The sequence below is a fragment of the Schistocerca cancellata genome, chromosome 5, assembly GCF_023864275.1.
Source record: "Schistocerca cancellata isolate TAMUIC-IGC-003103 chromosome 5, iqSchCanc2.1, whole genome shotgun sequence".
Classification (NCBI taxonomy): Eukaryota; Metazoa; Arthropoda; class Insecta; order Orthoptera; family Acrididae; genus Schistocerca; species Schistocerca cancellata.
Genome location: NC_064630.1, coordinates 596,699,618 through 596,708,799, shown reverse-complemented (window position 1 = coordinate 596,708,799; position 9,182 = coordinate 596,699,618).

Here is a 9,182-nt window from a genome sequence, read left to right as displayed (position 1 = left end):
TGATAAATACCCTGTCTCCACAGGTTTCATACGTCACTGACAGGTTAATAAACACAGCAGAGGCCAGTGTTTTGTTAAAAATCAGTCTTCTGACTGGTTTGATGCGACCCATCACGAAACCACCTCCAGCGCCAACCTCTTCACATCAGTGTAGCAACTGTACTATCCGAACTATTTGTTGGATATACTCCAGTCTCTGTTTGCCTCTACGGTGGTACCATCGAAGGTATTCCCTGATGTATTAACAGCTGCCCTACCATCCTATCCCTTCTTCTTGTCAGTGTTTTCCATATATTCCTTTCCTCCCTCGCCGATTCTCGGCAGCACCGCCCCATTCCTTAGCTTATCCGTCCACCTAATTTTCAACATTCTTCTGTAGTACCATAACTCAAATGCTTCGATTTTCTTTTTTTCCGGTTTTCCAGTAGTCCATATTTCGCTACCATACAATGTTTTGCTTCCCCAAATTAAGGCCTATGCTTGATACTAATAGACAGCTCTTGGGCGGGAATGCCCTCTTTGCCAGCGCTAGTCTGCTTTTGATGTCCTCCCAGCTCCATGCGTCACGAGTTATTTTGCCGCCTAGGTAGCAGAATTCCTTAACTTCATCTATTTCGTGACTGTCAATCCTGATACTAAGTTCCCCGCTGTTCTCATTTCTGCTACTTCTCATTATTTTCGTCTGTCTTCTTACTCTCAGTCCATATTCTGTACTCGTTAGACTGTTCATTCCGTTTAACACTTCCTGTTCTTCTTTTTCACTTTCACTGTTTTCAGGGAATCTTGTCACATACTTTTCTTTGAATTTTAATCTTATTGTTAAACCTTACTTTTATTTCCGTGACTGTGTCTTTGATGTATACATTGAAAACTAGGCATGAAAGACTACATTCTCATCTTACTCCCTTTTTATTTCGAGCACTTCGTCCTTTGTCTTCCACTCTTATTTTTCCGTCTTCGGTCTCGTACATGCTGTATATTACCCGTCTTTCCATATACCTTACTCGTATTTTTCCGCAGAATGTCGAACATCTTCCGCTGTTTCACACTGTCGAATCCTTTTACCAGGACGACAAATCCTATGAACCTGTGTTGACTTTTCTTTACTCTTTCAACCGCAACGTCAGACATGCCTTTCTGGTGCCTTTTACATTTGCTAAAGCCAACCCGGTCGTCTTATTACACATCCCTGATTTTCTTTCCATTCTTCTTTATATGACTCTTGTCAGCAACTTGGAGGCATAAACTGTTAAGCTGATTTTGCGATAATTCTCATACATGCCACATCTTCTTACCTTCAGATTTTTGTGGATGATGTTTTCCCGAAAGTCAGGTAATACGTCGCCGGACTCATAGATTCTACACACCATAGTGAACAGAGGTTTCGTTTCCACTTCCCCAACGACTTTAGAAATTTGTCTGCCCCTTCTGCCTTATCTGATCTTGCTGTTGTGGTCTTCAGTCCACAGACTGGTTTGATGGAGCTCTCCATGCTACTCTATCCTGTGCAAGGTTCTTCATTTCCAGTACGTACTGCAACCTACATCCTTCTGAATCTGTTTAGTGTACTCATCTCTTGATCTCCCTCTACGATTTTTACCCTCCACGCTGCCCTCTAATACTAAATTGGTGATCCCCTGATGCCTCAGAATATGCCCTACCAACCGATCGCTTCTTCTAGACAATATGTGCCACAAATTTCTCTTCTCTCCAATTCTATTCAATATCTCCTCATTAGTTATGTGATCTAGCCATCTAATCTTCAGGATTCTCCTATAGCACCACATTTCGAAAGCTTCTATTCTACTCTTGTCTAAACTATTTATTGCCCACGTTTCACTTCCATACATGGCTACACTCCAAACAAATACTTTCAGAAACGACTTCCTCACACTTAAATCTATACTCGATGTTAACAAATTTCTGTTCTTCAGAAACGCTTTTCTTGCCATTGCCAATCAACATTTCATAACCTCTCTACTTCGACCATCATCAGTTATTTTGCTCCCCAAATAGCAAAACTCCTTTACTACTTTAAGTGTCTCATTTCCTAATCTAATTCTTGCAGCATCAGTCGATTTAATTCGACTACATTCCATTGTTCTAGTTTTGCTTTTGTTGATGTTCATCTTATATCCTCCTTTCAAGACACTGTCCATTCCGTTCAACTGCTCTTCCAAGTCCTTTGCTGTCTCTGACAGAATTACAGTGGCATTGGCGAACCTCAAAGTTTTTATTTCTTCTCCATGGATCTTAATTCCTACTTCAATTTTTTCTTTTGTTTCCTTTACTGTTTGCTCAATATACAGATTGAATAACATCGGGGAGAGACTACAACCCTGTCTCACTCCCATCCCAACCACTGCTTCCCTTTGATGTCCCTCGACTCTTATAACTGCCATCTGGTTTCTATACAAATTGTAAATAACCTTTCGTTCCCTGTATTTTACCCCTGCCACCTTCAGAATTTGAAAGAGAGTATTCCAGTCAACATTGTCAAAAGCTTTCTCTAAGTCTACAAATGCTAGAAACGTAGGTTTGCCTTTCCTTAATCTATTTTCTAAGATAAATCGTAGGGTCAGTATTGCCTCACGTGTTCCAACATTTCTACGGAATCCAAACTGATCTTCCCCGACGTCGGCTTCTTCCAGTTTTTCCATTCGTCTGCAAAGAACTCGTTGTTAGTATTTTCAGCAGTGGCTTATTAAACTGATAGTTCGGTAGTTTTCACATCTGTCAACACCTGCTTTCTCTGGGATTGGAATTATTATATTCTTCTCGAAGTCTGAGGGTATTTCGCGTGTCTCATATATCTTGCTCACCAGATGGTAGTTTTGTTAGGCCTGGCTCTCCCAAGGCTGTCAGTAGTTCTAATGGAATGTTGTCTACTCTCGGGGCCTTGTTTCGACTCAGGTCTTTCAGTGCTCTGTCAAACTCTTCACGCAGTATCTGATGTTAAGTCTTCCAAATCGACTTTAAATTATGCCAGCTTCTATGCAAGTTTTCAATAAAAGTACTTGACCCACACAGGTACAGTTTGGTCGGAATCAAACCTGATCAATAATTCTTTTTTTTTAAATAAAACATCCCTCTTTCATTTTTACAATCTCCTAGAAGTTTGTGGTACGCCAGAGATAGAGATAAGATGCCTTTTACTTGGAGGGGGGGGGGGAGTTTAAGTAACAGTGATCACCCGCTCCCCCTCAAACCAACCCCAGACCCTCAACTGCGTGAGTGTGAAACATTTTCCATTATGCTGTTTCAGGTCCGGGGAACACGGCTACAGACCCATTCTGTCCTCCTTGAGAGGCTTGATAGCCGACACAGGAGTTCCAATTGCAGTGGTGTATCAACCTCCCCGTCCAGCACGCACCTTCTGCCCCCTCCCCCTGTTCACTGTCCCGTTGTACAGGCACCAGTGCCTGCGGCCACCTCTGCACATGACGCGGGCGCGGCCTGATCTGGGCGGCGCGGCGGCTCTTATCGCCTCCCATCACCTTGGGCGGCGAGGGTCGCGGCGCGGCCGCTGCCATTGACACGGATCCGGCCGCGGCTTTGTTTTGCACCCCTGCGCCTCATTGTGCTGCGCGCGGTGGGAGGCGCTCGCTAAGTGGCGCACGCGACGCGAATCCACTGATCGCGGCCGGCGCTGACGCTGACGTGCATTACGTCGAGTGTATCTGCGCCCTGACGGGCTTATTATTGGGCCTATCGCAGAGCTGGAGCCCCGGACAAAGGGGGGGGGGGGGTACACCGCGTAACTCGATTCAGATAATGGTTCCACACGTCATGCCCTGACACTGACGCCTCAGACGGTTCGGTCCGCGGAATTAAATACGCTGATAAAAAAATAGAGAACTAAATGACCGTCGAAATAATAGATGGTGTAGTATGGACGATAACCATTAATTAGGCTACCTCTCGGGACGATAGCATCGCCATTATAATGACCGGTATTGCGATATTATCTGGTTTCCTTTTATGGCCTTCTATATTCATATCCTCCTTCCGTTCTCCCACACTGCTAATACGTAATAAATTTGATTGTCATCATGTATCTGCCGTATGAAGCTCCGATCCCCTTCACTGTTTTAATTCAAAGTTAGCGTAATGTTCAAAAATGTTCAAATGCGTTTGAAATCTTATGGGACTTAACTGCTAAGGTCATCAGTCCCTAACCTTACACACTACTTAACCTAAATTATCCTAAGGACAAACACACACACCCATGCCCGACGGAGGACTCGAACCTCCGCCGGGATCAGCCGCACAGTCCATGACTGCAGCGCCTAAGACCGCTCGGCTAATCCCGCGCGGCTAGCGTAATGTTTCCAGTGTGAATGTTCAGTCTGCAGCTGACTGTCTGCTCATGGGAAACTTTCTTCTGATTAAAACTATGCCCCATCGAGACTCGCTCTCATGACCTTCGTTTCATAGCTCAGTCGGTAGAGCACATGCCCGCGAATGGCAAGTTTTGGTCCGGCACACAGTTTTAATCTGCCAGAAAGTTTGTAATGTTTATGTCTAAAGTAAGGTGTGATTTTATGATTTCAAGAACAGTTATACCAAGTGGTGTGCTGACTGCGTATCTGATTACTTGTATCTGTATATCTACCTGATCCTGTTTTGAACAATCTGTATATTAGCAAGAAAGCAATACCAGTAAACCCAAACTAATTCAAACCCGTGCGCAGTAACGCTAAATTAGACGTATGTACGAGGGTGAGTCAAATGAAAACCTTAAATATTTTTTAAATATTATTTATTGTGTAGAAGTGGTACAAAGCTGTATCACTTGTCAACATAATCTACCCCACGCCCAACGCAAGTCCTCCAGCGCTTACAAAGTGCATACGTTCCTTTAGAAAAAAATTCTTTTGGTAGTCCGCGCAACCACTCTTGCACTGCGTGGGGCACCTCTTCATCAGAACGGAACATCTTTCCTCCCATTGCGTCTTTGAGTAGTCCAAATATATGGAAATCACTTGGGGCAAGGTCTGGTAAGTATGGTGGATGAGGAAGACACTCAAAACACAGGTCTATGATTGTTGCAACTGTTGTACGGGCAGTGTGGGGCCTTGCATTGTCATGTTGCTAAAGGACACCTCTGACAGCAATCCACGTCGCTTTGATTTGATTGCAGGCTGCACATGATTTTTTAGGAGATCTGTGTATGAAGCACTGGTGACAGTACTCCCTCTAGGCATGTAATGCTCCAAAATGACTTCTTTTTCGTCCCAAATGAGAGTCAGCATAACCTTCCTTGCTGGTGGTTCTCTTCGAAACTTCTTTGGTTTTGGTGATGAGGAATAGCGCCATTCCTTGCTCGCTCTCTTCATTTCCCGTTCGTGGAAGTGAACCCAGGTTTCGTCCCCAGTAACGATTCTTGCAAGGAAGCCATCACCTTCTCGTTCAAAGCGCTGAAGAAGTTCTTCATAAGCATCAACACGTCGTTCTCTCATTTCAGGAGTCAGCTTCCGTGGTACCCATCTTGCAGACACTTTGTGAAACTGGAGCACGCCATGCACAATGTTTTGTGCTGACCCATGACTAACCTTTAAACATGCTGCAATGTCATTCAGTGCCGCTCGGCGGTTTTACTTCACTATGGCTTCAACTGCTGCAATATTCTGTGGAGTCACAACTCGTTGTGCCTGACCTGGTCGAGGAGCATCTTCCCCTGAAGTCACATCATTTGCGAACTCCCTACTCCATTCGTAGACTTGCTGCTGTGACAAACATGCATCACCGTACTGCCCCTTCATTCGTCGATGAATTTTAATAGGTTTCACACCTTCACTACGCAAAAACCGAGTAACAGAACGCTGTTCTTCCCTGGTGCAAGTCGCAAGTGGGGCGGCCATCTTTATACTGATACTGCGACGGTATGCGTGAAATCTGCACTGTGTTGCCACCTACAGGCCATTCTGCACGCTGTTTGTAGCACGCTTAGCAACTTACAGGATAACGACGCGAAATTTCGATTTGTTATTACAAATTTAAGGTTTTCATTTGACTCACCCTCGTACATTCACAGCTATTCGATCTCACCGCGGCCCGTAAATCTCAACAAAATTAATTTTAATTTTAATAACCAACAGCCTCAGTAGCAATGTTTACCTAGATTTCAGTCGGGATAATCCAACCTTCTTCAGAATAAAAGTAACTACCGTTTGTCCATAGTGGAACTGGAACGAGTTCCAGTACAGCACTCGTAGCTGCCGCATTGCGTTCGCGAAGTGGGGCCGAGGCAGTTTCAGATAAGTATTTACAGTCTGACGGCAATTTATGAATTTGTAGTTTTAGCTTGACTATGTCCACTATGGACAAACGGTAGTTAATATTATTCTGAAGAAGGTTGGGTTATCCCGACTGTAACCTAAGTAAATCTAGGTTGCAACTGAGACTGTTAGTTACTAAAATTAAAATTAATATTTATACAGTTGCTGACAGGGCCGCGAAATGTTGAAAATATTTAAGTACAAAAATGGCCCACATGTGAAAATCCATAAACTATGTGAAATAAATTTCTTACCCCGTACTGGTGTCGCCTTGGATAACGCGTTGTTCTGCTCTACTAGGCTAACTACATTTGCAAAAGCTAAAATGCAAGATATTTGACTGAGACACATTTAGAATATGTTGGGATAAAAACGACTTGGAATTGGGAGGTGGTACATGACTGGGGAGAATGACTGTAATAGCTTACTTGAAAATTGAATATTGTAAACTGACTTGCAACAAGTCATATCATAGAAATTACATTTACGGAAACAAATAATCTTTACAAAAAAATACAACAAAAAGCTTGGGGTTACATACCAAGCTGGTCTTATTCAAATTCGTTCTACAGCAAAAGCGCATAAATATATGAAGTTTGATCGCATTATTGTAGATCGATGTAACGAATACGTAGAAAGATTCTTGATCAGAATTTCATAGTAATATTTGTTGCATTTTCTTAACTAATTTTATTTCAAATCTTATTTCTTCCATAAATCATTAACACATAATACTGAAATAATTACACTGAATACTCAATACTAGGCAACTGCCCACTCCGGAGCATCGCAACAGGCACTGTGAGCCTCTGGCGCACTACCCCCACTACTCCCGAGCAACCACTGTCTACCACTGCGCGACCTAACATAAGCTCTTTTTCACACATATCCTACCTCAGCGATAGCTGCCTCGCAGCGTCCTTTCACACGTACATCTTTGTAATCGATACATCGCTTATGCTTATTTGAAGTTTCATATCAGCGCACACTCCGCTGCAGAATGAAAATTCAGTCTGGAAACACGTGCTTGAGTAACTCAGACGGTAGAGACCTTACCACGGTTGGCAAAGGTCCAGAGTACGAATCTTGGTGCGGCACACAGTTTAAAGTTGCCAGCAAGTTTCTTAGCGTAGTGAAAATAGTTAAAAAATTGTAAATTAGTGGTAAGGTCTTATGGGACCTAACTACTTAGGTCATCGGTCCCTAAGCTTACGCACTACTTAATCTGACTTAAACTAACTTCCGCTATGGACAGCACACACACCCATACCCGAGGGAGGACTCGAACCTCCGCCGGAGGGAGCCGCGCGGACCGTGACAAGACGCCTCAGACAATAGCTCTCCAGAAGAAATATAGGTGAGAGTTTGGATACTTTTGAAAATATTAATGGTGTTTCGCAACTTTACTGACGACTTAATAGGAAGCGATACTGCGTTGCAGTTCTTCGTCTTAGGATAAGGGTGAGCAGTATTGACGAACAGGAAACTCACTTTAAAAATCTTACGTTGTGCGCGACACATTTCCAGATTTGCAGCTTCACAAATGTTACACTTCCGAGTTTATGATAAATAAGCAAAATTTTATTTAGTGTCTGCAGTCTTATTGTGCTGCCTTAAAAGAGTCAGGCCTGATGGTCTAGCGGCACTGTAACCCAGCGTAATTGGTCAGAGGGCTGTCCGTATTTTGTAATCGAAAACAAATAAATACATAAATCGAAAGTATTCAGTGATGAACTTGAATGGGAATCCCGTGACGTTGAAACATCCCCTTAGAAAAATTAAGAATAACTGTGCTGGTAAACCTCTACGTTATATGATTTTCAAACAGCTGAGCAAAACTGAACGTATTTAGACATTTCTCTCTTTACATATTCCGATCAATATTAAACTGACACACAATACTTTTTTTAGCGCAACGAAATCTGACTTTCAATAATCCCTACAAAAGAATGGCCCTGACAAACAATAACCTATACCTTTCATGAATCAATTACCTCACAAAAATCTTCGTTACTCAAACTACTGCAATACAGCGTGCGCCAATACTGCCAGCTAAATAAAAGATTCTAACTACTGAAGGCACTAACTACTGATAGCCATAGTTAGCAAATGAAAGATTTTGATGGGGAACAAACAATGTATTTACCTTAATAGTGTTCTAAAGTCATTATATATATATATATATATATATATATATATATATATATATATATATATATATATATATATATATAAAACACCTGAGGTCATCAGTCCATGTCACATCGTGCTGCGGCAGTTCTGTGTGCTTAGGGGGCCCTACACGATATAAGGGAGGTGTACCAGTTTCTTTGGCTCTTCAGTGGATACTGGTATCCAGGATGGTACCACGGTGTACAAAAGTTCAGTAGAGTGATGCTTCCTGATGGAGCGTTTTAGTTTCATTGCACGAAGAAGAATTTATGGAGCGTTTTAGTTTCATTGCACGAAGAAGAATTAATGAACACAGAGCATTACTCAATGACTCACGATTGCACAGGTCAACAAAAATAACTTTTTGTGAGCTCAGTAAAAGCTGGTTAGCTGTGCGAACGGAAATTAAGAAATTATTTTGCCAGAACATTATCTAGTAGGACTTAACAGTTTTTTCCTGCGTTTGAGTTACATTTTCCATACCAATGGCGCGTGTTCATTGCTTCTGGTACTTTCTGCGTGGAAGGGTATCTCAATATCTGCACCATCAGTCTTTGTTTCTTCAGCTAAGTTCTTGTTCAGCCTGACCAAATATGTGACATCATAACACACACGCGCTCTACGCATCAGAAAATCCTCAGCATAACGTTTAAGATCTGCATTCGGTGCATAGTTGCGGGGCCAGTAATATTGTGATGACATCGACAAGTGCATTTCACGATATGCGTA